At 46.0% G+C, this 27,925-nt stretch overlaps 1 protein-coding gene across 1 annotated transcript in view; it reads left to right on the plus strand.

Annotated features, from left to right (window-relative positions):
- Positions 1 to 217: 217 nt before the first annotated feature.
- SPR (Sex peptide receptor) overlaps positions 218 to 27,925 on the plus strand; it is a 49,406-nt gene continuing 21,698 nt past the window's right edge. The window contains exons 1-2 of the mRNA XM_015185888.2: positions 218 to 493; positions 18,051 to 18,115. The gene's annotated coding sequence lies outside the window, so the exon portion shown is untranslated. The remainder of the gene's footprint in view (positions 494 to 18,050; positions 18,116 to 27,925) is intronic.

The raw sequence follows: 27,925 nt of genomic DNA on the forward strand, positions 1-27,925 counted from the left end.
TGGCGGTTGCCGCACGAGAACAGCCGACGGACAGCCGATACAGAGCCGAACCGGCATCCGATGTTGGGCGAATATCCAGTGCTGCTGTCCCCGCTGCTGTTGCTGCTGCAGCGCTGCCACCGCCGAATCCGACAGAGGAAACTTTTTCGAATAAAACCAAAAAATTGGTTTGTTTTGATTCAGTCGTTGCGGGTTTTTTAAGGCGAACACAGCCAAGCCAAGAGCAGTGCAACGGAACCAAACCGAAACCAAAACTAAACCATACAGAATTCCGGCTAGATAAATAACATTTTTGAAATTTTCAAAATACTAAAAACAGGAAACTAAAACAACAAACAATCCCAAGAAACTCATCCAAAAAACCAAAAAATAACAAAAGCTGAAATATTTTTTTCGAAATTTTTCTTTCTGTGTTGCGCGTTCCGATCCGATCCGAATCCGAATCCGAATCCAAGAAAAGTGAAAGAGTGTGGCATGGCCAGAAATTGATCAGGTAAATAATGTTGCTGCTGTATAAATTCATTTCTTTCATTTGGAAGGGAAACAAATCTGGCCACAGTCCGAGCTGACAGCAAAACAATGGCAAATATTTATTGTGGCGTCTCCGACGGGCATAAACAATGCCGAAAGAGAATCCGAAGGGAAAGTTTCCCGCATTCCTGTGCGAAATCAAATAACATGATTTGTATCGTACTTCCTCCAGTCAGAGTCCAGCCCCATGAATCTCCGGCCATTTATCAAGTCGAATTGCCCCAGAAAACTCCCCGATAGGAATTGAATGAAAACGCATCGATTATGATCGAATCTGTCGCCTGAATGATTTTCAAAATGCAGAAAATACTGTGTCCCGCACCACAGAATGTGAATAGTTCCTTGCGTCCCTTCGAGCAATCGCTTGACACGATGATTTTGAATTGATTTAATTTATGCTGGAGTCATGGTCGTCGTCATTCCAAGCAAAGCTCTAAATTGGATTAAGATAATCTATGGAAAATTTGTTGTGTATTTCTCTGAAACAGGGCCAATGTGATTTAAAGCTCTTATTTGTTCTAACAAAGGGAAACTATTAAAATTATAAATTAAGAAAAAACTCCAATCAAAAATGTTCTGAATTGATTTCTGAAATCAACATTAAGTGCAGTTTATGTGGAAACTTCGTAACTATGCAAATTCTTTTGTCGACCACACTCTTCACCTTTAATATCTCTTGGTAAAGTTTAAGTACTGAAATCCTAGACAATTTTTTTGCGGCTCCTTTATTCGTCAGCCGTGGTTATTTCCGTACAAACTTTTCGAAAAAACAGCTTAGAGTAAAATGAAATAAAATAAGGAAACCAAAAAAGCAAGGAACAAAATTGATAAAGAAGAAATCATAAAAACTAAGCAACTTCTTCTAGTTGGAAACTTGTCAGGCAGTAAACTTGCACTTTGCCTTGACTTTACTAAAGCTGCTCTGGTCGTGGCTCTAGGTCTGGCTATGGTTCTGGCTCTGCCTCTGGCTCTGGTTCTGGTTCTTGGTTGACCGTTGGGGTCGTTGCGCTGCAGGAAGTTGTCCGCCGAAGAGGAAGTGAAAACTTCGGGAAGAGAACAGCCTGAAGAGTATCCAAGGTTCGTGTTGGCAGGAGATGCTCCTTTGTTGTACTGGCAACTGTCGAAAGAGCGCTTTTCATATGACAGGATGCTGGCCCGGCTTCCTTTCATATCGTTGAACATTTTAATACACCCACCTCGTAGACCCCTTGGGGCATCGATTTTTGATTCAGAAACAGCGACAATGGCTAGGACAGGGGACAGGGGACAGGGGACAGCGGGGAACGGACAGAGGACAGAGGACAACGCCAACTGGCAATTATCAGAGCCAGAACCGTGCTCAGACTGGGAGAGAGCAAACCACCAGCTGGAGCTGGGGAAACCTATTAAAATTATATTTAATGCACTTACCCGAGATGGCGATTAGGTCAACGGGCAATGGCCAGGGTCCTCGCTGCTCGTTCAGGTCGGAGCTGCGGGAAATTGGAAAATTGCTGATGCACTTGCAATGAATTAATTTGATTCGGTCGAGAATGCTCCAAGATTCGCACTTCCCATTGCAATGGTGGCATCTACTTCACATTCTCTACATATGTATGTATGTATCTCCGCTCCACACACACAGACACACACACTCATTAGTATTAATGAACAGTTAAGGCCGAAAGGGAATCGGGAAACTTCCAACACTGAAAGAGATAAATGAGGAAACTCAATTAGAGACAACTTGGCTTCCCTGTGGGATATTTAAGCCTGATACGGGAGGCCAAAGTGCGGAGAGACTCGGTGCACACAATATGTTCTTATTACAAATATTATTTCGGGAGCAACTGGGAAACGCGGTACGTTGAAGGTTTGTAGGCCCAAGCCTGGATTGGGAATCGCTTTTCAATCCATTAAATTTGGGAGCTGCCCGCTGCCTTTGTTAATTATGTACGAGTATGTAGCATTTTTTCCACATAATTAATTTGACACAAAATCGATTTCCATTTACGATGCACCCAATTGCAGATGGAATGGCATCTGAACTTCGGCATCCCATATTGAAGAGCTTATCGGCCGCCAACAGACCCTGTCCGCGGATGCGAGTAAATGACCAGTAAAGGGGCACTCGCCACCAAAACAAAAACATGAAAATCCTTTCGAGTTTTGACCTGTGGCCGGCGAAAGCACTGCCCTATGCAAACCCCAAGATATCCTTGCTAATCTGTCGACTACAGGGCTGCTGCATGATATAATGGCGGCTCAAATGTATGAAATGCGAGCAACAAAAATGAATCGGGCCAGAAGAGTATAAGTTTTAAAGCCCTAGTGGACGCCAAAGGGCTGCCTTTGGCTGACGAAAGCTCCGAAAGAGTGTACAAAAACACAGAGACCAAGAGGGAAAACCGGATGGTGGAAAATGCAACACGCACAGGGGCAAAAGTCGTGAAGGCAATGGGCGCGGGACAACCCTTTTGGGTTTTGGCCACCATCCTGTGCGCCGACCTGGTGCCCTTTGCCCCACCATCACCTCCCAGCCGTCGCATTGAACTGGCCAAAATGTTTGGGCGGGCTTCATGCGAAAGTTATTGAAAGAAAAACATTAAGAAGAGGTCTCCCACAAGCAGATTCGTAGCCACGAATGGGGCTGCCAGTTTGCGGTCGGTCAGTTGGCTTACTTTGCTCTTGGCCACTTTTTTGTGCCGGCTAAAATTTGTTTGCTGCTAGCGCTAGCTGGGCAACCAGAAAGGCTCCCCCTAATCCCAGTGAGTGTTTTTTCCAGTCTTTTCTCTTTTTTCCTTTTTTCTCTTTTTTTCGGCCGTTTCTGGGGGGGCTTCTCTTCCCTTTGGGGTCTACTTAATGGCACCTGTGGCTCCTGCTTCTGCTAATCACGATTTTAATGACTTCTTACCTTTGGCCCTTTGTTGTCCTTGATGTTGTTTATGGATGTCGGTGAAAGGTTTATCAAGCATCGCTCCCCCTCTCCGACCTGCCCACAGTAAAAGGGTTACAATTAATTTTTTAAATGCTTTACAACCGAACTTTGTCCTTGTCCTTGTTGTGTTTCTGTTTCTTGTTTTTTGCTTTCTTTTTGTTTTTTGCTTTCTTTTTGTTGCTTGTTTTTTTTCGGTTCTTTTGATTAAGTGCTAAAATTGGCATTGAAGAAGCTTGGAATGAAAGTCCATTTAGAAGGGGCCGGCTTTAGGGGTCCTCCAGACGGTTTCCACTATTATCTTAAGTGCGTCTTCCATTAGCGCGGAGAGATTTCGGATCAGGGACTTCCAAGAAAATAGTAGGGAAATCGACTCAATAAATCTTACTTTTCTGGAATATTCATTAAAGTTTGGATAATGAAATACTATACCATATGTACACACATCCAGTTGATGATCTGATCTGTCCTCATCTTGTATGTATGCCGTTAAACATATAGAAATCTGATTCCCTCGAACAGAGCCTCGAGAACGACGAAAATCTCTACCAACCAACTTCGATGATGGCCAAAATCGAAAACATAATCAACTTTTTGATCCCATTACGAGGCTGTCAGTCTCTAGACTGGCGAATGGGGATAGGGATGGGGAGACGCGTCCCCAGTGAAACATTAGACCGCTTGGGCCGTCCATCACCATCTGGCCTTCAGTAATTTAATCGCTTAAATTTAATTCCTCAGCAAACAGGCAAACCGGCAAACCGGCAAAAAAACAGGCAGAGTCCGGACGGGCAATATGTAATTTCAATAATTTATTTTGCTTTTTTTTGGGACAGTTTTTTACTCTGGCATTCCTTTTTTTTCTCCATACAAGAAATATTTCTGGTAATAGAAGACGAGAGCGGAGAGCCTGTAGGGCCAGTCAATATTGGTACAGCACATTGTTTGCTCACACTTATATGCATATGTATATATTTAACTGTATATGTGTATGTATATCGAGTATATAGACTATGCAAACGATGCTGGCCAAAAGATGAAATATGTTAAACCGACAACATATTGAATTTAGATTTAGTGTCTCCGAAAAGCAAAGCAAAGCCCCCCCAAAGCTGGCAGAGTGGTGGTCGGGGCACGTGGCGTCTAGCGTGTGGCAGGGGCAACTGTAAACAACATTGATGCTGTCATACTCGTAGGCCCCGTATTCAGGTTCAGGCTGAGGCTCAGGCTCGGGTTCATTGACACCAAAGCGAAAGCATCAGCGGAGGGGGGACCGGAGATATGTACGTAAGGAAGAGTATATATTACACAATATGTGCCCTTGAATATTCCCTTAAAGAGCATCGCTTACGAGATTATTTGCCATTAAAAAAGCACTCTTTTCGTTTTTATTAATTATATTGAGGATCTTCTTTCCATTCCATAAATCTTCTTCCGCATCGGCATCAGCGCCTCCTCCACAGCAAACTTAAAAAAAAGAAAACTCTGCCTTTGCAGTGGATGTGTTTTTCTTACCCCGTTGGGCTAATAATATCCTACAGCTTCCCCTTCCTTCACAGTTTGCGTGTGCAATATGTCCGGGGCCACATCCTTGAAGGTTAGCAATCATTATACGGCCCACTAAATGCCGATGAAAAGAAAACATCAGCCAAGTGAAGAAAAGAAATGAGTGAGGGAATTTGTTCAGCTTTCCCTTTGATGAGGCAGCCAAACAATGAATGGAAAAGTGTGGCAAGGTGAGGGATTTCAGGGCCCGAAACCCCAGAGCCCAGAGCCCAGACCCCAGACCCCAGACCCCAGAGCCCTACCCAGCATCCTGTGCCGCGTGTGGTTTCCGGCAGAGATTCCACTGGCTGACTGGCTGGCAGGCTGGCAACAGGTTGGGCTTCCTTCACAGCCTGCAACTGGGACTGGCACTGAGACCCCTCCTGGATATACGAGGATATCCTTATAGGATGCGGTTTCTGCGCTCCAGCTGAAAGAGCTACATGTGTGGCGTTGTCTCAGGGAACGTCTCGTGGATCGCACAAAGGACAAAGGAGGGCGGATTTGAATAGAAGAACTCTCGTTGATGCTTTAAATTGAGCGCAAATTTTCCCACAGCGATTCCTACGAATGAGGGCAAAGTAAAGGTCCCAGAACTAAGGATGTTGTTCTCGTTTCCCCCATTTTGTTGAATAGCGAGCGAGCTGAAATTTCGCATTAGCTCGCACAAGTGGCTTTTCTGAGTATTTTTTAATTAAAGATGGAGCTACTTTTATTCAATTGCAAAGTTATTCGATGAAATGCAAAAGGGGAATAGTCTTCCCACAGCTTGAGTAATCTTTTGTTGTCCGCAACAATTCATATTTGATTATCTCTGGCTCCTGGCCTCAGAATAATTGCCCTCACGTACTAGATATCTAGGAGAGCGCAAATAAAATCAAACATTAATTGTGGAAAGCACCTTGAGTGGCCATCGGGAGGCTGAACGAACACACATCTTTGTTCACTAAAGCAACTATTCCAATATCCTGCAACAGTTGTCAATTAAAACAGCATGTCCTTGACAATGCGCTTACAAGATTCCAATCAGAGAGGCCCGAGTGCAGAGTGCAGAGTGCATCCTGCTCATTCAGGCCAGAACAATTGTTCGAATCTACAGCTAATGAGTGCAATAAATCACAGTTTATGTGTTTTGGTTGACTTGATTGTGTATTCATGTCTATGCACAATTATTGCGAATTTAATTTATTGATAAACATTAGTCCAGTGGCTGGTGGCTCTCTGGCTCTGGTCTAGAGTCTTGTATTTTGATAGTTGATGCACTGTAATTTTCAACAAATTGAAATTGAAAGCAATCTATATATTATATACGATTCGCATAAACAATCGACAATCGCCAATCGCCGTTCCCCTAGACAGCGTATCGGGTATAGCCACCTGATTTATGGGCATAAACATACGAGTATATATACATACATATGTCTATTTTTATGCATTTATTCAGACCATAATTCATATTTGTTGGAGGGCGTCTAATTAGCACATCGTTAGACTCTGAAACGCCTTTTGTATCTCCTTTTGTCTCCCCCCGTTAATTGTGCAAATTTATTTGTAGCGAAAATTCCATTTTAAGGGGTACAGAGAGAGAAGAGCACGAGGCACTGAGACAGCATTCGATTTTTGGTGGGTATATAAACGCATTACGCATACGCACTGTGTCCATGACGGACAAATTAATTGAATCAACAATCGAATTAATCAATGTGCACCGCAACATACGCACACACACGAAACAAAATCTGCAAAAGAAATTAATGACAGAAAAAATACTGGAGGAGGAGAAAAAAAGGTGCTTGCGGCTCGGCTGGTTCTGTGTGGGCCAATCAATCAATTTTATTTAATCATTTATTTAATCAAATTTACTGATTATGCAACCGGCCACAGAAACGACTACGTATCCTCCAGATCCATTTATAGGCAGCACAGGCACCATAGGCACCATAGGCACCACTGGCAGGCGACGGCAAGTCAGCCTGACACGAACACAAATCAAATATAATAAAGTGCTTCGGTTTGGTTGGCTTTCTCCTGCCTTTTGCCTTCTGCCTTCTGCCACCTTCCAATTTCGCAGTATTCAATGCTTCTTCCCTATCTGGTCCAACCCCACAACATTACCCGCTCCTCCTCCATCTGGTTAGCCCTATTCCTATCCTTATCCCGGCCCCCGTTCAGAGCTGTGTTTTGTTTTATCGACAAGCTTGTCGTTTCGTCACCTAAAAATTGTCAATATTTCGCATTGGGGTTTCTCCCCCAAGCATTTGGCTGTTTTTGTGGGTTTGCTGTGTGCCTTTGGCATATCAACTGTCCAGGGTATCTAAAAACAGAGGAAAGGGTTCAAGTTTACATTGCCCTAAGATGGAGCAATCGAAAAGGGAAGCAGATATACATTGAAATCATTAAATGAAAGCGAAGCTTTTCGGAAATTTCCAGGGGTATTCCCAACTTCTAGTGCATTAGCCTGCTGTTTCATTTCCTTTATTTATTTTCTTGTCACTTTTCCAATCTGATGATGATGTCTTTGGCTTGTAATATGAGTATTTATGTGGCGAAGGGGAAACAGATGTGCAACATATGTGGGTTGAAGCAGCGTGAAGCGAAGTGTGAGCTGGAATTTCAATCAAACGCATTTTCGTTTCTTGTTTGTTGTCTTGCAAATAAATTTTCCTTGCTGTAAAATGGGAATTAATTGGCATTGTTTATGGCCCTGTCTCTACGCCGTTTTGTCGCCCGGCCTTTTACCCCGGGCGATGGGAAACTAAATTACACAATTTGACATGACTGCAGGCAGCTCTGTCCAGTTGGCCCCAACGCAAGCATTCAGAGATTCATTCCGGTAGTTCGTGACTCGCGGGACTCGCGGGACTCGCATGTCCTGATGGCTTGTCAGCAGTTTTAGATTTATTGATATTGGGGTTTGATTCATGCGCTCGTGTGGTGTTTGCTCATAAATTGTATGGCGCTTTCCATCGAGTTTATCAAGCCCTCAAGTGTGTGTCCTCTGGCCAATGATTTGATCAGCTCGGAACATTCGGATTCCTGAGACGCAGCTCACACACAAGTATACTCGCTTCATTTCCCGAATTTCGATGACACAATTCTTATAATCAACGCAATTAAAACACCCAGTATCTGAGCATTTCTCTTCCTAAAATCCTTGAACCTTAAACATACTTTTCCTGGTCCCCTGTAAAAAAAGAGAGGAAGAAAGAAGAAAGAAAAAGCAGTAAAGCTGTTAACATAAACAATATCCAGTTGAGATTGCTGACTGTGCGACAAAAAGCGACAACTATCAAACGGCGCTCCGCTCGTCCTGTTTATCCACCTCCCCTTCCCCTTGGGTCCAGGCCCTGGCACTGGCACTGGCACACATGGCGTATGTGTAACATTTTGCGCTTCGCTTGCTGGTTTTTTCTAACAAGCTGCTGTTTACGGACTCTTCTTACTGCCTCGACCAGACCATACCCTTTGCTATGCATATTGGCGGGAAGACTGGGGAGTTTGAGCCACCCAGAATCGTTTAAGTGTTGATGGAATCACGCAAGGATTTATGTGAACCTATCCTTTTGGGTGTCACACAGCTTTCAGCGGTATCAAATATGCCTTGAGGTTGCGGAGGGTAGGGCATATTTGTCTGGGAGCGTCGCATAATAGATGCTCATTAAAAATTGTCAGCCATCAGCCTCCCACTCAGCCCCAAGCCGCCCACTGCACAGGAACGCTAAATGAGAACGCCTTGGTGACCTTCCCGGGTGTTGATGATGGTGATGATGATGACGATGGTGTTGATGATGGTGCTGCTCTGTCAAGGTGTTAAGGTGGGCGTGTCCAGGCAACGACATTGATTTTTTGCTGCTGCTGCTGTTCCTCTGTCGACTGCTGGTCCACAGGTGTCTTGACACTAATGTGCTAATGCCATCTAGATAAACTGTGGGTAAACGGGACAAGATACAGATGTAAACTGCGGTGTGTTCTGGTTTCGGTTAGGTCAGGGACAGGGTTTAGTGTGGCACTTTAATTCGCTTCAATCGAATCCAGGCATTGCGGTGGAAGTGCATTACCAGCCGCCTTTCTTTCTTCCGCCTCCTGCTCCTCATATCGTGCCGTAGCCAGAGACCGGGCACCCAATGGCTGTTACTGAAATGCAGCAGAACATAAACATAACTTTGGCCAGGCCCTGCTGCGCAGACAAGCAGGCAAGTTTCGCTGCCAGATTCAGATTCAGCTCCAGCTCCAGCTCCAGACCGTCTCTTGGCTACTTAAAACAATGAACGCAAACTGTTCGGCTTGATTAAGGCTCAGTTGCTTCACTAATCATCATGCTGCAAACAACAAACTACGGATGCTATGTGGGCAAATAAGGAAAAAAGTTTCTGACGCTTTAAAGGAAGCAAAACATCCAGGAAATTGCTTGAAAGTTTTCTATCGACAATCCGGAATAAGCATACAGAATTGACCACGTTTTGGGGAACTATTATTGTACTTCCGATTATGATTTAATGATGATTTAAGGAGCTGATAGGATGTTATTGATTTAGTGATCTAATTTATGCGACACCAAGTTTGTTTGATTAAAGACCTAAGAAAACATTGACATGCCCTACGGTTCCCAAGAGCTGCCTACCCTCTCATTCCTCTCATGCCTCTCATTCCTTTCATACCGCTCATACGACGATGTGGAAACAAATTTCGCTTTGAGATATAAACCGTCTGTCATTAAAAACCAACGAAACCACATCTAATAAAAAATTTCCACACGCTGCCGTACAAAATAGAGATGTGTCCGTATAGATATGAGCGAATAGTAGTTGCTGCGGTGCAAAGATTGGTGTACCCCGGACAGGGCACGGGGCACAGGACCACAGGAACTAAATTATGATTGTGGAGCAGCAGTTTGGGGCCCAGGCGCACATAAACCGAGCATAAAATGTAACTCGAGTAAACAGAGATAAACGCATGTACACACTACCAGAGCCACCAGAACCACAGCCACTCAGACAATGTATTAATTTGTGTACTGCGGAGGGCGTGGAGGGAGTGGCAAGTGCGGGAAAAGTGCCAAGTTTTATGGGGGGAACGCTTCAATTATTTTTTGAGGTTTGCCCAGGATTCACCATCCAAGAATGATGTAGAATAACTTCCGACTATAAAGTACCGGCTACTGGAAGGTCTCTAAGAGTTCGTCGAAGTAAAGCTTAAACATATCTGAAACTATATAAACTTCTTGCAGCTTCAAAGATACAGATACTGTCGAAAGAATATAGATCAGGATACACTTTATAGATATAAGAACGTTTTGTTCTGTCTCCGAAATACACCAAAACACCCTTCAGCTCTACGAGTACGGGGTAGAAGTAGTTGGAATCGCACCCCCCGACAATTATGTACGCCAATTAGTTGCCCCAAAAAGATATATGTGTGTGTGTGTGTGTGTGTGGGTGGGTGTATGAAAATATATAGACTTGCCACAATTATTTAAGCTGAAGCATGTATAGGCCAGGGGATAAGAATAACGTTCAATTGGGGCACAACTGAAGGCAGTCGGAGGCGAGGGCGTGGCGATGGCGAGGGCAGGGTAGGCAATTGATTGCCATTGTTGCTGCTCTGCCTGTGGCTATGGCTGTGGCTGTGGCTGTGGCTGCGGCTGTGGCTGCTGGTGATGTTACGACCTCTTCATTGGCATATGCAGGCATTATAAAAAAGTTTATGTGCGGGTTTTATGAAAAGTAAAACTGAATTTGCATATGAGCTTGGCCTGAATGGTCCTGGTACTGGTACTGGTGCTGCTGCTGGTTCTGCTGCTGGTGCTGCTGCTGGTGCTGCTGCTGGTACTGCTGCTGGTGCTGCTGGGCTTTCTGGCAAACAGCAAAATGAAGGCTGAAATGAATGGCAGCCTCGCCGTATGACATAACATGCCATTGTCGCAGACATCCAAGCAAGCACACAAATATGTGTGCATACATATGTACATACACATGTATGAGAGTGCGGGTTACACGGTCCCACACGGACGACAAACGACAAACGACAGACGGATAGACAGCTGGCCAGACAGACAGCCTTGGCTGTGATTTGGTTTTGTTAACGTTAACGTTGTGCCAGCCTCAATTTGGCCAGAGGCTGTTACTGTTACACTTACTGCTACCCGACGCCTCTATCTCTCGTGTCTAGCTGGTGTCACATGTTCATTATTGTTGCTTTCATTGTAATTGAAGGACATTTGCTTCTCGGCTGTGACAGGTACCGAAACTACCAGGCACACACACACAGTCTCCAGTTGGAGCCTCGGAGCCGGAGTTGTCCTTGGCAAAAAGTTGGCAGCGGAATCGAGCCATACTCCTTGGCATGGCTGGTGCCTAGTGCACTGGAATCGCAACTGGAATGCATCCAACTGCTTGTCAGTTGAATGTGATTGAGTGGCGATATTTTATGGCGACTGTTTATCGTTAGGGTAGCGATCCCTACCGAGTTTTTTCTGCACAATCATTCTCTGCCCCTCTCGTCCCCCCCTGACACCTTTTCCTGGGGTCGTATGGCACACATTGCGTATACGCAACGTGGCCGCGCTGGGGTACTGGCACTGACAAGGGCTGCCTGCCCAGCCAGCAACGTATATTTCTTATAATTTATTGTGCTTTGCAACAATTCCATGTCCGCCCTGCTTTACATTCCCATTTCAGCGGGCATTATATATATGGCTGCAACAATTTTGAAGTGGCAACACGCGCCAGAAGATTTTGCTTTTGCCCAGACTGAAGCAGGACCCAGAACCAGACTCAGAGATAGATCAAGTGCGGCGCGGGATGTAGTGGAAGGTGGGAGGTGGAAGAGGCCACCGGCCATAAATATGAAAATTCTTTGAAATTATACTTTTTATTATCGCTCAAAATAACAAAAGCGACCTGAGATTTGCATTCGAGTGAGCATTCCCAACGCAAGTTTCATCCACTTGAATGCCAAGTTGTGGCATAAAAATTAATGAACTTCAAAAAGATTGCCCAGCGCCCCCCGGGAGGGAGCGACCCGACCCCGGTGCGATATGCGGGCTCGAGTGCCAGGGACAGCAATCACAGTTCGCCAGCCAGATGAGCACTGGAATTACGCTAATACCAGTCAACATCAGCCCCTCAGACAGAGCGCGGGAGGGGTGAGGATGCTACAGCACAATAAAACATTTACAAGGGGCCCAGTGGGGACGGGGGCGAGAGCTCATGAAAAACAATTGAAAGGAAACACTTGGGAGGGAAACACTCCGGAGAAAGCCAGCGACAGCCAGCGCCAGCCAGCAGCAGCGGAAGACGTGGCAAACCAGCTGAAAAATTACGCACATCGCCAAGTGGAAGGGCTGCTAAATGAGCGTGTGGCCCGCAGCAGAAGCAGCATCGTTGTTGCAACTGGCTGCACGCCGCATACTGCGTGCCGCATCCTCCAACTGGCAGCAGCCACTTAAGTGGCTACAGAAGCAATTCCGGCTGATTGCCAGCAGAGATAAGATACCGAAAATGAAAAAGCATCGCAACGAGCACAGAGCTCAAGGCAACGCATTGCAACGTGCCCGGCAACGGCTACCCAGCGCTCAAAGGTATGCTATAGTTTACAGCGGAATCTGTAAACTTGTCGGAAACGGAGTCCTGATTGCCAAGGAAAATGAGCTCACCAAGTTGGGTCATTTATTCTGCACCTACTCGAACAGATCCAAAGATATATTCCGGGAAAGAAAACCAACCCGAAACCGAAACAGGGACGCTAGACCAGACCATCCAGACTGATGTCTCCTTCTGCATTATTATTTGCTCTTGAATCATGCGCAAATAAAGTGGAACAGTTTCTCAAACAAAAGAAAAACAATAAGCTGATTTCCACAGAAAACCATTTCGTTTAGACAGCGACTGCCGGCAGACGGGGCGGCGGGGAAGAGCAGCAAAATCAACAGCATAGCTGGTCGCCCATCCCCGAAATGGTCTGTCCTTGTCTCCTCTAGGTGTAGGAGTATCTGTATCTTTGCGTTCCCTTACATGTGCCAGTATTATGGACAAATTTCAGCTGAATTGAACAACATAAATATGTAAATTTGTCTTTGCCTCTAACAAAAACACCAAAGAAAGAGAGGAGGCGGTGAAGGGGAGGTCCTGGGAATGAGGTAGAGAAACAAGTGGTGCGTAAAACTGATGACGAGACACGTTGACAATCGAGTATGGCTACAAAGACAACTTGCGAGCCATTAAAATGTACCCAGAAAAGGAAGAAACATCCATAAGAAGAATATATGAATATATATATGGTCAAGGCTCCGACTGTAGCATACCCGGTGCTGAATTTTGATAGTTATGCGATAGAGAAATAAATACGTGGAGTTCATTGAAAAGTCCACTGATGATGTGATACTCGAAAAGGAATGTGCCAGGGAAGTCTACGCGGAACAAACTAAAGTGCCTCTCAAATTCAAATAGAATATACCCGCTGTATTCTCAACGAATACAGAGTGAGATCAAAGACACTCCCAGGCCACCGTCTGTCTGGGAATAAAGTGAGAAGACTTTTGTTTGATTTTTATGATTTTATCTTAACGATGCGCTTATTAAATGAACAGATTATTCTCGCATCTGCAGTGTGGATCGATTGAGGGAGAAAGGTTGGAAGTGGATGCTTGGCCCGCCATCACGCAGCTGAAAAAAGCCTGGATCCGACAAGTAGTGCCTCCCAGCAGATCCCCTGAAATACGAGGCGTACCCTAGGCTCTTTCTCATAACATAATTCACATTTTGGTTGTCTCCTTGATAATTTCGGCGTCCGGCCCCCTTCTGGATGGTTTCGACCCATTGACAAATACAAAACTAGTACGGCCACGCCCTTGCATTGGCCAAGCAGCTGCTGGCCGAGAAACACGCCCCAAGACTTAATCAAAAGCAAGAACCAAACCGAACCGACAGCTAGGAGAAAGGAAGGGGAAAGGAAGGAAGAAAGAAATGCCCAAGCGGCCATGACAGTAAACACCTTCGGGGGCCAAGAACCCATTCCATTACAGTCGCATCTTGCCTCTTGCCTCTTGCCTCTTCCTTCCCTTTCGCCCTTGTGGCACACTTGGCCATCTCATTTATCAAGTAGCAAGCAAACAAACACGCGCCCATTGTTATTATTGGCATTATTGCAAAACAAACGATGCCACATCGGGCACGGAGCACTGGGGCACTGGGGCACTGTGGCACCGGGGGACTGGGGCCCTGGGGCCCTGGGGGACCAGCCAGATACAAATTGCTCAATTCAAAAATGTGTAATTTGGGGCTGTCACATTTGCCACGCCTCGTCAGGCCACCCCCCATTCGTTGTATCACCTCCGATTGCGTGACCAAAAACAAACGAAAGCCAAAAGAAGAAGCAAGGAAGAGTTAACAAAAGGAATCAGCGGAATCACGACTACCAAATACCTCTGTGATCAGATGGTTTTAGTCAGTGAGATAGACAACTATAATAATGGCCAGAAGTGATCCGTAGATGCATCCATAGATTCCATACAATCGGACTGTACTCTACTGAAGATCCCGAGAAGGAAAGAGAACTACAATACCCCCACAAAAACCGAGTGTGTTAGAGCAGGACCTCAGTACAGGAATGAGCCTCAAATGAGCTGGAAAGCGGGATCGAGTAAAAGGAGACACGTTCCGTGTATTCCGTTCTTGTACGCCACCTACTGCCCGGACATGCATAGTTTTTTTTGGTTGGTATTTCTTGCGTTTGAGAGAAGGCTCAGAGACATCATTAATAATGCCGGAGACAGGTCAAGTGGGCATCGGGGGACCATCTTAATATGAATAAATTAAATGTATTATTTGTGGCACTTGTTTTCGGCCCCCATCCCCGTCCCCGTCACCGTCCCCATTCCGGTCTGTTCTGCATAAAACATTAAGCACATTAAGCACCAAACGAGTTCTCAACCTCATCCTCATCCCAGCACCAACGCCCCCCAACCAGGGGTATACGGATCTGGCCCCCACTTTTGCATCAATTGAGACGTTTAACAAAAGGTCCAGCGCCGCCGTTTACCTTTTCCAGTGTGCCTGAGTATGTGTAATGAATGTATAACACGCTATGCATCTCCTCGACAGCTCCAAGCGGGCACAGTGGGCCACTCACATTGGAAATGTCCAAGGAAATTGAGTTGCCTTTCTTTTCTTTTACTTGACGTTTCTGTTCGATCTTCTTGTCGATCGCTGAATGAGTCCTATGTCGGTGAAGGGTTAATATCGCAGTATCGTTGAGGGTACTTAGTGTATTGCCTTACAGCAGCTGAATCATAGAGCTGTCCCACTCAAAATGCATATTCAGATCAGTTATCGATACGGTATGGTAACGTTTCTCACCCGCAAAAGCCTTTGAGCCACTGTGCTCGTATTTGCTGGGTCTCCCTTGTTTTTTATCTCCATCTGGTGCCGGGGGAAAGGTTTAGTTTGCGTTTTAGTACTCAATTTTGTCTATGCCATCGAGAGATGGTCGCTCATCCACGCCACACACGCAGATATATACTGTGCATGTGTGTATGTGTTTTTGGCACTGACCAGAGGAAGTAAGGCCCACTCCACTTCCGTGCGACCCTCCTACCCTTTCCCCGGGATACCCCATCTGCCCCCTCGTTGCGCCACCTTTTCTAACCCTGGCAGCGGAATTCGCCAGCTGTGCCTCTCTTTGAATGAAATTTTGTTTGATTTTTTTCTTCTAACGTTTTATTATATGTTTTTTGTAAATATATGCGAGTATTATTATTTTTGTACGAGCATTTCTTCGGCTCGTTCAGGGCTCGTTTAGACATCGTTTTGTCATTTTGTGTGCGTGTGTGCGTGTGTGTGTGTGGGTGGCCCTTAAATGTCAAACCCTTTTCAAAAATAGTCTGAAAAAGGCCACAGAATTTCGCTCGCCCGTTGCCCAGGACATTGGGGCAGTGGTGGCAACACGCATCGTAAATTTTCCGCTCGTTTTTCCCTTGCGTCTTTGTGTGGGGAGAATACGGGTGGGTGGGTATGGCCAGAGCATTGGTCAGACGAACAACAAATAAAATTGTATTATTAACACATTTGAAATGCCAAAGTAATGTTTGGTCAAACGTTGCTAATATGCCTAGCTCCCCCTCTCTGTTCCCCCCTTTGTCCAAGAACCAAGAACCAAGAACCTAGAACCTTTCATGCAAATTGTTTACCTTACTCCAGCTTTTGATCCTCCGTTCTGTGACGGCCAGCCATGTCTGCACATTAGTCTCTCAGACACGCACAGATTTCTGGACAGCCATGGACAAGGACCCTCCTCCGGCCGCACAGCATTCCGGCTGACTGGCAACAGTCATTCGTTGTGTCTCTCGGCTTGTGTCAGTCCGGCTGCCACTTTCAATCCGAAACAATGTCACCCTTTGGCCAAGAAAGTGCAATTACTTTCGTGTTGGGGAATCGCTTAGCGAAATCAAACAAAGACGGCGGACGGCGGACGCCGGACGGCAGTCAGCAGACGGCAGACAATTGTCTTCTCGAGTCTCTGATTTCAGACAGCAATTAAAGGGGAGGCTGGGTTCTGGGTTCTGGGTTCTGGGTCTAGGTTCTGGATTCTGGTGTCTTCTGTCTGCCATCTGAAAGGCAGAGTAATAGTTCTTAAAATGAAAAGTTGTCCGACAAATGAATGTCTAGAAGCTGCACAAAGGAACGAAAACATTCGTAACTTTACAGGAAAATTGTTTTCCTCCTCTCAGAATGGGGAATGCAGCATGGAATGTGCAGTGAAAGTTTTAAATTCATTACAAAGATTACTCTGTGAGAGCTGTGAGGTCCGATTTTCCATGGAGTTTACTATTATGCAAGGACTGGTTATGCATGGCGTGCGGGTAATCTGCTCTCAGGCAAATCTCCTTCCCTGGCTGTCACACATGGCGTATGAGCAACTTGTTTTCCAGGCCTGTCACATCTCCGACAGCACATAAATAGCCATAAGTCCAACGTGTGTGCCTGTGTCCAACGGAAGGGCTAACCAAAATTTGTCTGACAAGCTGACAAGAATTTTGAGCACTCTGCTCTGCTTTTACGAGTGTATACCAGAGTGTATATATTTTTTGTGATTTTTCTTTGGATAGTTCGATTAACACTTTCGGCAACTGGCTTTTTGGCCAGCTCTGGCCATGTCGTTGCGTGCGACAGGCCACATGACAGCGGCCACAAAAAGACACAGAGCATTGCACTGCCACTCCTCAGCAAAGAGCCGAACAAAGAAGCAGCACTTACGGACCCAGCCAGATCCTTCTCCCCGTTCTCTTGGGCTACACTTTGGCTGCTTGTTTTGCATGTTCACACATTGACCCTCATTTTCCGAAAGGGGATGCAGAATTTATGGCCATTTGAGTGGAGTCGGGCCGAGGTCTGAAGGTTGAGCACGCAGCTTGTGGCAATTAGCAGTACACCCCACAGGCAGCAACAGCAACAGCAGCAGCAGCAACAGCAACAGCAAAATAAAATATTCTGTTGACCTTATTTAAAATTTAATGACTTGCCTGGGAATGGGGAGGAGGAGGCGGAGAAGGAACCGAGGTTTCAGCAATTTATTTGCTCTCGGCGAACCCGAAAATAAATTAGAAATTAACCCCTTGCAGCCCATTAGTCATCGACCCCGAGTTCTCGAATTCATCAAGCGGAGGAGAGACTGACTGGGGTCCAGACGGAAAGTGAATCCGAATTTATGCACAAATTATTGGTGGGTGACGCCTGACAGGGGATACCAGAGGTCGTTGCTGTTCCACTGGCTTCCAGCTGTCTCTAAACAGGACGGTGGCGAGAGGCTCTTATCAGCCGGCAAACAGACCGACCCAGACTGGCCACTGGACAACACCATACTCGTGGTGCTTGTAGAGGACAGAGTACCCACCGGGCGTATGAGTGATGTATGAGCCCTCCAGTCCGCTGTCCGCTGTCCAGTTAATTGCAGATCCCCCGTTTCCTCCCCGCTTACGCTACTCTCAAATGCAGAAACAAGAAATGTGGAATTAAAAACAATTTTAATGCTTGTCCTCATCTCTCTCTCTCTCTCTTGATTGCAGCTCTGATTTTGTGGCCGCCAAAAAGGAAAAAACGCCAACAACTACAACAGAAAAAGCGGAAAGCGGTAAGCAGACGAAGGAACTAGACTAAAATTAAAAATTCAAGCTGAGTGGTTCAACGACTGCGAGCGAATTCGCGTCCCTTGCAAACTATCTGCATAAAATGGTTTCCATGTCGAAAGGAGATGGCGGGGGGGAAATGCATTTTGCGAGTTTATGCATGTGTACAAACCCGTGCGAGTACTTTCGGCAATCTACGAGTGGTTCATGGACAGAAGAAAGTGTGCGGAGAACCCTAATGGAAGCAGAAATTCGAATAAGAGTAATTATCAAAGGGAATGGGGCAATATGGGATATGAGGAATGTCCGATTGATTGGAGTCAACCATGACATCAAATTGAACTTTTGTTATAGGTTTAAGTATAATACTCAAAGAGTGATAGTTTTCTGTAAGTGTTTGTCCTGCTTCCAATGCAAGTCTTTTTAATTTCAACTTATCAAACGAATCGTTATGCCCAAACTCCATCATTGGCCGGCCACCCACAGAGTCGCAGCGAAAACTGGCGATGAAAGACAGATTAGTCCCCAATCGAAATTGAATCCAATTTTCATTCAATGGTTCATTCATTACTGAATAACAGATCCCGAGAGCTCTGCTGTGGCACGGGGGCAAATCAATTCAATCGAAACGATGCTCGCAATTCGATTGCAACATTTGTGCGCCGCATAAAAGAAACGAAATATATTAAATATTAATGTGTATATATTCCAGAGTACATACACATATGTAAAGTATGTTCACACACACACACACACGAATATATATATACATATATAATAACAATAAAATGAGCAGATTAAAAAAATGTTTCAGTGCAGTCACTCCAGAGGTTGCCGGCTGCTGGTTTTGCTGGCTCTGCTCGGCTCTGCTGGGTTCTGGTCAATCGTAAATCTTGGGGTCTCCCATCTTGATTGGCGTTTTGAATGCCAGTTCGCCTGTCCTCAACAATAGGCGACAGATGTGGGCGTTGCCTGGCAGAGCTACAGTGGGGGAGTGTAAGTGCGGCATGTGGCTGAACGATGGCAACAGTGTTGGACAATGAACGACCCGGCAGCGTCATGACCTCTGTTTGCTCGTCTGTCTGCTGACGAGCGGCGAGGCGAGGCGAGTCTTTCTCGATTTTAAAATGCTCCACAAGCAAGCGGCAAGTGCTGCTCTCGCAGGCATCAAGAAATTTATTTGCAACACGCGCCAGTCTGGCCCAGATAGTCCATGCCCACAGATAATCCCGCAAAAAGGCATTTAGTTGACTCTAAATGCCAAATGGTCTAAACTTATATGGGATTCCCCTCCCTCCCCGCCTCAAACAGCTCCTCTCGCACATCGCACATCCTCTCTGTGGATCAGCCATTAAAAAAGTTGCAAAACTGGGGACAAATCCCGAGCGAGTGGCACTGCCACTGCCACTGCGAGTGCTCTTCGCAATTAGCAAACGGTTTTACGAGTCCCACTAAAATTGTTCGGCATTTCGCACTGGTCATATGCAAGGAAAGTTTTCTTAAAGTTTTTGGAGTTGTTGTTGGAGCTGTCGGAGTATATGTTTGTCCTACAAAATGATGAATCCATTCATTCCGTTGTCCTGTACATATAATAGATGGAGTGCAGACACAACTTTGCTTTTGTGGCTTGTAACATTAAATGCAACGTTGAAATGCGTCGAAACCATATTATACTCGTATATGGATTGAATGCCACACTGTACATATCTGGGAATTGTGGCTTAAACTCCCAGAGAAAAAAACACCCGAGTTTCGAGTTACATGAGATTTAAATATTTCTGCCATTACATCCGAGATTCGAGAGTGGAAATATTCAAAAATAGTTTCACTTAAATATTTTGATATTCGAATTAAATATTTTTTCCACAAATTTGCTACAAATTTTTTAAACTTAATCTATACCGTAGACTATTTAATATGGGATTATAGGAATATTTATTTGAAATATTTTCAATTTTAATCTTTCAGTGTACATACGCATGGGTCATATTTGGATTAGTTCTTATGCTACTTATCGCACAACTGATGTGGGTTCCCTCTATTAGCCAATTCTCCATTCGTTCCTAATCTTTCCTGGGCGCTGCGCTTCCTCTCCGCTCCCACTGGCCTGCACACACACAAAAGTTTACAACAATTATCAGAGTTTTGCCACAATGAAGCCATAAAGCATGGGGCCACGCCAGGCCGAAACATTGTTTCAGCCAGATGAAGGCGTTGATGTTTGCCATTTGATGAATTCCCAGCACGTGCCGCAGCGAGCTGTGGCAGGGAGCGTGCCGCACCCGTCCCAGTATGCAGAGGATAGTGGGGCTCTGGTTCGGGTGGGCCAACCCAACCCCAAGGGTTGACGTGGCAGGACAGACTGGCAACAGACTATTAGGTGAACTTTTTAATGCGCAACTTTTGTGTGCTGTCAATTTGGGCCACGAACTGCGAGGGCATCTAGATGATTGCCAGCAGGCCGCGGAACAATGAAACTGCACCACTGCCCTACGAAGCTGGTGCGGTGGTGCGGTGGTGCAAGGCGTGGCTGTGCGCTATGCGGTAATTGTACCCAGTTCTCCTGGCATATTGTGCTTGTGCAGAAGCAAAAGCAATCCCTTTCGACCCAAAATATCATGAGGTTGCGGACGTACGTGGTATCGCATTGTCGAGGCACAAGTGTGGCACTCTTTCCTTGTTGGAACTGAGCGCCAGTAACGAATGGGATAAAATTGCTTCCTCCTTCGGCCTCCCTCTCATACATACTCGCACAATAGTGTCTGTGTGTCATTAATAAGGAGAGAGGAGGTGAGTGGCTGGCTGACTGGGTGGCGGGGTGGCGGGGTGGCTAGGGCTTCCCCTACCATTCTATGATTTATAGCCGTAATTAAAATCTATGCCGATGCCTCGGGGGCTGCTGCATGTGTCTCAAATAAGCCGCTAAGGCTTTTGTCAAAAGATACAAAGGCACTCGCTGCGGCTTTGGCAGGGATAGTGGTGCAGGGAGAGCTTAAAGCCAGCTGGCCAAAAGGCAAATCCTTTTATGCCGGAATTTAATTAAGGCAAATCTCACTAAACACACTTCCACGTCCACATCCGCATCCGCATCCGCCGCACACACAGATCCGTTCGGGGAACACTGAAAGCGGCCACTGACAACACCGGGAGCGGGAGCGGGAGCGGGAGCCAGGAGGCTTGGGCGAGGCCTTATTGTTCTTGGCCTTTGGACAAACATCCAAGCCAGTCCCCGCCTCCTACTGTGCTCCTGGGTCCTGGCTCCTGGCTCCCGGGTCCTGGGCTGCTGCTATCTTTCGTGTACAGCCTGCATATTTGTTGAGTTGTTGAGTGCTCGAACCGGACACGGCTAAAAAAAACCGCAACACTAACAAATAAGCTCAGGCCAATGGGTCGGGCAGTCGACCAGGGAATGCTCTGGCCTGGACTCTCCATCGATGGTCCCCGTTACATGGGAAGTCATCGAGGAGCAGGACCAGGCTACCCGCACGGTGATGCCGTGCCACAGAAACAGTTTCCCAGTTAACAGCCATACACATTCACCCACACAAGCACAAAGAGCACACACACACACACACACACTATGCGGACTGTTATATGGCCCAATAATAGAGAAATCTGTGCATATCATCGACAATAAATTGCTTGAAACTGACTGCTTTACTGCCTTTTGATATACTCCTGAAAGGGCTGCCCACACTAGTGCTCTCTGCTGTTATTCCACTCTCCAGTTGGGGCCCACACGGCGTATGGGTGATATTTATTGTCAAAGTGGAAGTCAAAAAGTGGAAGGTGTGGAGTTGCTCGAAATGCTGAGAAAATGCGTACACTGATGACGGCTCCAGGCGGCACTCGGGAGAAAGGTGATGATTAAATGGGGGACATCTCCTTCTTCCTTTTATGGCCATCATTTCATTAGGCAATGTCCAAAAAGGATGCACCTCAAAGGGAAATTTGTTCCGTGACTTACTAGAGGGAGGGAAAATGAGAGTGGGAGGACTCCATGGACTCGATTCGATGGAGTCATTTTGAATGCAAATGGATCTGTACCCACTTGGGGGGCCCGCCCTGCAAAGTCTGTCTGGCCTGACAACTGGGCTGCCTGGCAGGCAAGTTCCTAAATAGTTAATTACTTTGGCTTTTCCAACAACTTTTCAACAATAAGAACAACAACAACAACAGCAACAACAATATGAAGAATGTTGGCCAAGAAATGCTTTTGCGGCTGAGGCCTCTTGCGCCTTGGCATCTGTCAACGAACCCCGTCTCCGTGTCCGTCTCCGTCTCCGAACGGCCACTCAGGGTCAGAAACGGGGACTACTTGAAACTTTCAAAAAAGGTTTCTGGGGAGAACGACTCTGACTCTTACACTGGCCACGGCCTCGGTCTCAGCCTCGGCTTCTGCCCCGGCGCCGTAAATTACTTTTAGCTTTGTGGCGACATAAAAAATTAATAAATTTCATTTAATTGCCGCAAAAGTAACTCAAAAATCCATAGCACAGCACTGGGGAGGGGATGAAATGGTTCCAGTCGAGAGCGATAGCGATAGCGATAGCGAGAGACATCTAATTCAATTACCGTTAGCCCGGCTCTGCCCCATGCCACAATCCCCAGCGTCTCAATATAAAAACTCAATTTAATGGGTGTCAAGTTTTCGCTATGTGTGAGTTTCGGTGTCTGTGTATTAGTGCGGGTGAGAGTGTTACGTTCGAGGTCCTCCCGCGTCCCTTGAAAGCCTGTCAACAGCATTCAACGATGCGGAGCGCGTGGCAGCAGGAAGAGGAGGGGCTGGATGACCACGAACAAGAAGGAGAAAACGGTGCCAGGAATCACAAAAACAAGGGGAACAAGGACATTTCCTTTTCCACAAGAAAATTGGAGAGAGAAAAGCGCATGCCACAGCCATCGAGGAAGATCGGTGGGAGCTTGCACCACGAATCAGCCCGATCGAAGTAACGAGCTCCCTCTATATGGAGCCAGTCCAGTGTTGCTCAGTTGGAACAGTCTCCAAATTAGTCAAGTGAACTCCGGAGGCAGGATTCAAAGTCAAGCGAAGAGGCGGCGACGAAGAAACAAAGGACCCAATGGCATTTCTATAGAAATTAACAGTTCATGGACCCACATAACGTATACGTATACGTATACGTACGTCGTATAATTATGCCCACTTGGCGACAATGGCGATGGCGATGACGACGGCGGCGCTTCAATGAAGTGGAAGTGGTATCTCTGTGCAGAAGATGTGTGCGCATCATTCAACGAAATTTGTCACGATTACCAAACTCGATATACATTTCAGACGGTGCGACGACCTGCCTCAGGGAAGGCGAGAGACACTGAGACGAGAAGAGAAGGAGAAGGCCAAAGAGAGAGGCCATAAGATGAGCAAGCCAAGAGAGCATCCAGTGCGGTGAATGGGAACGTGGGGGAAGCAGGGGACGCAGGGAGGAGACACTGCCAAATGGCGTAATTGATTCACTTCGATTGATTTTGGTCAGCAGCTGCGTCTGCTGGTTAGTGACTTTTCCCACTTTCCTCCTCACTTCTGGCCATCGCACACAGCTTGCCACGTACTTCTGTGGCCTGCGACAAATGCTCATTATGAGGCATCAAACTAGTTAGGTAGTTAGGGCAACTCTGGTGATGTGTCCGGCACAGGCGTGCACAGGGCGCCGCAAAAGGAGCAAAATGGTATGGAGAACGGACGGATGCCAGAACTGTCAGAACATAGACGTGCCAGAGCCAGTTCGTGTCTGACTGAAATGAATATCAGTGTGTGCAGTGTTGACCTAGAAAGTCTTTCCTAATTGTGGAAAATTTAGAAGAAATCAAAAGCTAGAATGTATTCTCATCGCAGGGGGGCCATATCTATATCTATATATATTTATTCCGAATCATGAAAGAGTGTCCAGTGCTCAACTAAACGCCCCTGTTAGGCTCTGTGTGTGTGTGCTGGTACAGTAAACACTCCCATAGGAGGAATAAGCCAAGATTGTGGGCCAAATGATTGTCCAGCTGTGGCAGGTGTCCGTCCGTGCGACGTGTCCACCAATTTCGAGCTCCGATACGAGGCCCGTATTCATGAGAAGCAACAATTGACGCAGTCCAGGGCCACCTTTGCATCGGGGTAGACCGACTTGAGCATAGACTCTGCCTACACTAGATTCTCATAAAGTGCTTTTCTTTGGGAAGATTATCTTTCCTTCCTCGCACATTTCTGTAAGGGAAACAAAGAATCGGAATCGGAATTTCGTAAAATTCCTTCCATTTCTATTGAAGAGTATTTGGTAATCAGCAGAGGTTTCCTTTGGGCTTGATGATTATTATTTTAGCTGGTTTCGCTGGCCGCCTTCGGTTTCCAGTTCATATTTATGTGGCCACTGGGAGCTGTTTACCGAGACCTAAGTGATTTCATACGCCATAAGAAAGTGGCGGCTGCCAGACCCAGTCCCAGTCCCAGTACCAGTCGTAGGTCCTTTTCCCTTCCCGTTCCCGTTCCAGATCCTGGCTCGGTTCAGGGTTGGTCAGTTGTTGGTCGGCTGCCATGATGTGGCTGTCCAATGGATTGTTTTTTGTTTTTTGTTGTTTTTTTTTTGATTATCGTTATTATTATTCTCGTCAGTTTCACAGTTGATACTCTGCCACAGTCTCTCCCCCTGAATCTCCCTCTCCGTTTCTCTGTTCTGTTTTTTTCTGCTTTGCTCTGTTTGTTGGCCAGGTATTTATGAACAGGGCCCAGAGCTGGAGACGAGACTGAAACAACATTTAGTTCATTGCTCGCTGCCTGCCATTTTGATTCGTTTCTACTTCGCTGACATCTTTTTCATGTTTACTTTTGACTTAATTAGGGAGCAGCCTCCTCCTTCTCCTGCCCCCTGACTCGCCACTCCGACTGCCACGTGCCTCGTCTATGCCCACGCCCTCTGGTTCATTTCGACCCACAATTCGTGACAATATTTAAGGGTCTTCCATCTTCTGGCTCTTTGTTCAGCCGCTGATGCTGATGCTGTCTCTGTTCTGTTCTGTTCTGTTGTGCTCTGTTCTGCTGAAAACTTCCACGACTTATGAACTGTACCAGGAATAATAAATGAAGCGAGATATGAGAGTGTTCGACTGTGAAATACGCTTTAGACAATCCAAAAGAGCAAAGGAATAGGAACAGAAGAGTGAGAGGGAGAGGGAGAATATAATCGATGAGGAGAGGCCTGCTTTGAGGATTAATTGTTAATATTTTCATCTATTTAGAGCATGTGTTGAAGCACATTCTCAGGCTTCTTGGTATAATAGATTCCGTCGTTTTTCCTGTACTTAACTAATTCGATACAAATGAAAAGTTCTTTGTTTTCTTTACTTTCCCGTTGGACTATTAAAGGCAATTTGGAGAAGTAACATCCAGCCAAAGTTTCCACTGGACTTGTGCCAGTATCTTAAAGATATCTTTCATTTCCATTCTCCATTTTCCATTTCACACTGCCTGGGGCCAAGCGGGACACGAACAGCTACAGATAGATAAATATCTTTGCATAATTAAATCCAATTGGGCACACAACTCGAAGCTGTTGTCCGTTGGCCGTTGTGGCAGGAGAAGGAGGAGGAGGAGGAGCAGCAGAGCCGCGATGAAGTCAATCAAAAGTTGGCCAAGAGGCAGAAAAAACGGGAAATATACGGCAGAAGGCAGACAGCAGACAGCAGAGAACAGAAAGAAGAGAGAGTCCAAAAGCGAATGAAGCGCCAACGAAGGAAGACTAATTGGAAGCCGGTGCGCCAGGCATAAACTAATTAAATCAAATTATATAGATCTGTTCTCCCCCTTCCTCCGACCCCTCCACCTCCTCCTCCGCCTCCTCCGCCTCTTAAATGAGCTCCATTTCGACTCGCATTCGAGTCCCAGTCGCAGTCGCATACCATATATCATTGACAAGATCGTAAATCGCTTGGCACTGCGGGCCCGCCTGCTGCTGCTCGATGCCAGCATATCTTTTCGATATACATAGGAATATTTGTACATACATATGTATGTACGTGTATGTGCACCGTCTCAGAGGTGGAGGTCGAGGTGGAGCATGTCTTTGTTTATCCAATTCCGATTCCAATTCGGTTGCCATTCGTATTAAAATTGATTTAGTAAACCCATTGACGCAATTCAATTAGGAGAAACACTTGGACTGTTGCCACACACATGCATGCCACACATATGCATATAGAAGTGTATGCAGTGTAGAAGAGAAGGTGCCACCGTTGTCGCTCACCAGGGTCTGCATCATCATCATCATCAGAATCCTTGAAAGCATCTCTCAAAATGCTGCAAGCTTTATATTCATATTTCGCAAAATGTTCATTCATTTTGCATATGCGTCGGATGGCGGGTTAGTGGTTACTAAAGGGCATGGCATGGCATGGCAGGGCAGGGCCAGAGGTTGGCAAGACAAACACCCCAATGGCAAGCGATTGTTTATAGTGCAGGAAACTAAAACATTTTGCTTTAAGCGAGCACAGAGCGGAATGTGCAAGCGGAAATCGGATAAGAAAATGGGAGCTTGCGAGCTATGAAAGTGTACAAAAGAAATAAATTAAAGCTTAGAGTCTGGCAAAGGAGAGGAATGAGCAAGGAATGCTGGGAAGGTAAATGTTTTGATGATTAAAGGTCAGCAATGGACAATAGAATGGGAATTATGAGCAATCCTTGGAATGCAATGGACGGGGCACTGGGGCCCTTGGGCTTTGAAGGAGGATGCCGAGCTGCTGTTCAAAGAACACACATTTTACTCCCTTTACAGAGGTACATATGAAGCCCAAATAAATACTCGGAACTGCAATGTGTTGGCAGAGCCATAACTCCGGCCGTACAACGGCAGTGATTCACTGAATACCGGGCCCCCACTCCCCCAAAGGGAGCAGGAGGACAGTATGAATAGTTACAGGAGAAAAGAGTAAATAGCCATGAGGGCTCCAATTATTTTCCAGCTGAAAATGAATTTGGAAAGTAAATATATTTGTCGGGTGAAAAAGTGGGTACTCGTTTGTGATTTTTTCCAGTGACTTTTGCCTCCAGTTGTGCATCCGAATTCATATACTCAATTTCAATAAAACATTTTTGCGGCTAAATTCAGGAATCACAAACCCCAAAAAGCCCCAAAAAACTTCCATTTTGAGTTATTTATTGCTTTTGCGGCTTTCCTTTTAAGTGCCTGCAGCACTTTCAGAGCGGAATGAGGAATGGAATGTTTTAATTGAGAGAAAAAAGATGCCGGGTATGAAAAAATATCGGAATATATTCAACAATTTGCTCGCCCATAAATCGGATACATTCCACCGAAAAAGAGACCACCAGAGACCACCACCTCTCGTATAAAATGCCTGTCAAATTTGAGTGACGGACGGAGACGGACGTAGACGGACGGAGTGGGGGAAGGTGCCCGGCCCGTAATCTTTGCTGCTGTCTGCTGCTGATGGACACTATTTGTTATTAGATTTTGTGGCACGTTTGTACACAATCCTAATGACGTCATCAGTGCTAATCAGGCCACAGTGAGACATGTACAGATAGACAGATGGACAGATGGACAGATAGGGGGACAGATCCAGAGGAACGGCCAGAGCCAGGTGTACTCGTACTGGTAGTGTGATAAATGTCGGACAATCACATTTGATGGCTGGAGATCAGTTTTTCAATTTGGTTCGGCGGTAGCCCAGGAATGTTGGCAGATCATTAAACCAATTTCTGGCGCTGCTGCTCCTCCTTGGGGCTCATCCTTGGGGCTCATCCTTGTCTCCATCTGTCCAGTGTCATTGTTTAATTTTGCGTAAAATCGAACAGG

The sequence above is a fragment of the Drosophila pseudoobscura genome, chromosome X (genome assembly GCF_009870125.1).
Source record: "Drosophila pseudoobscura strain MV-25-SWS-2005 chromosome X, UCI_Dpse_MV25, whole genome shotgun sequence".
NCBI lineage: Eukaryota > Metazoa > Arthropoda > Insecta > Diptera > Drosophilidae > Drosophila > Drosophila pseudoobscura.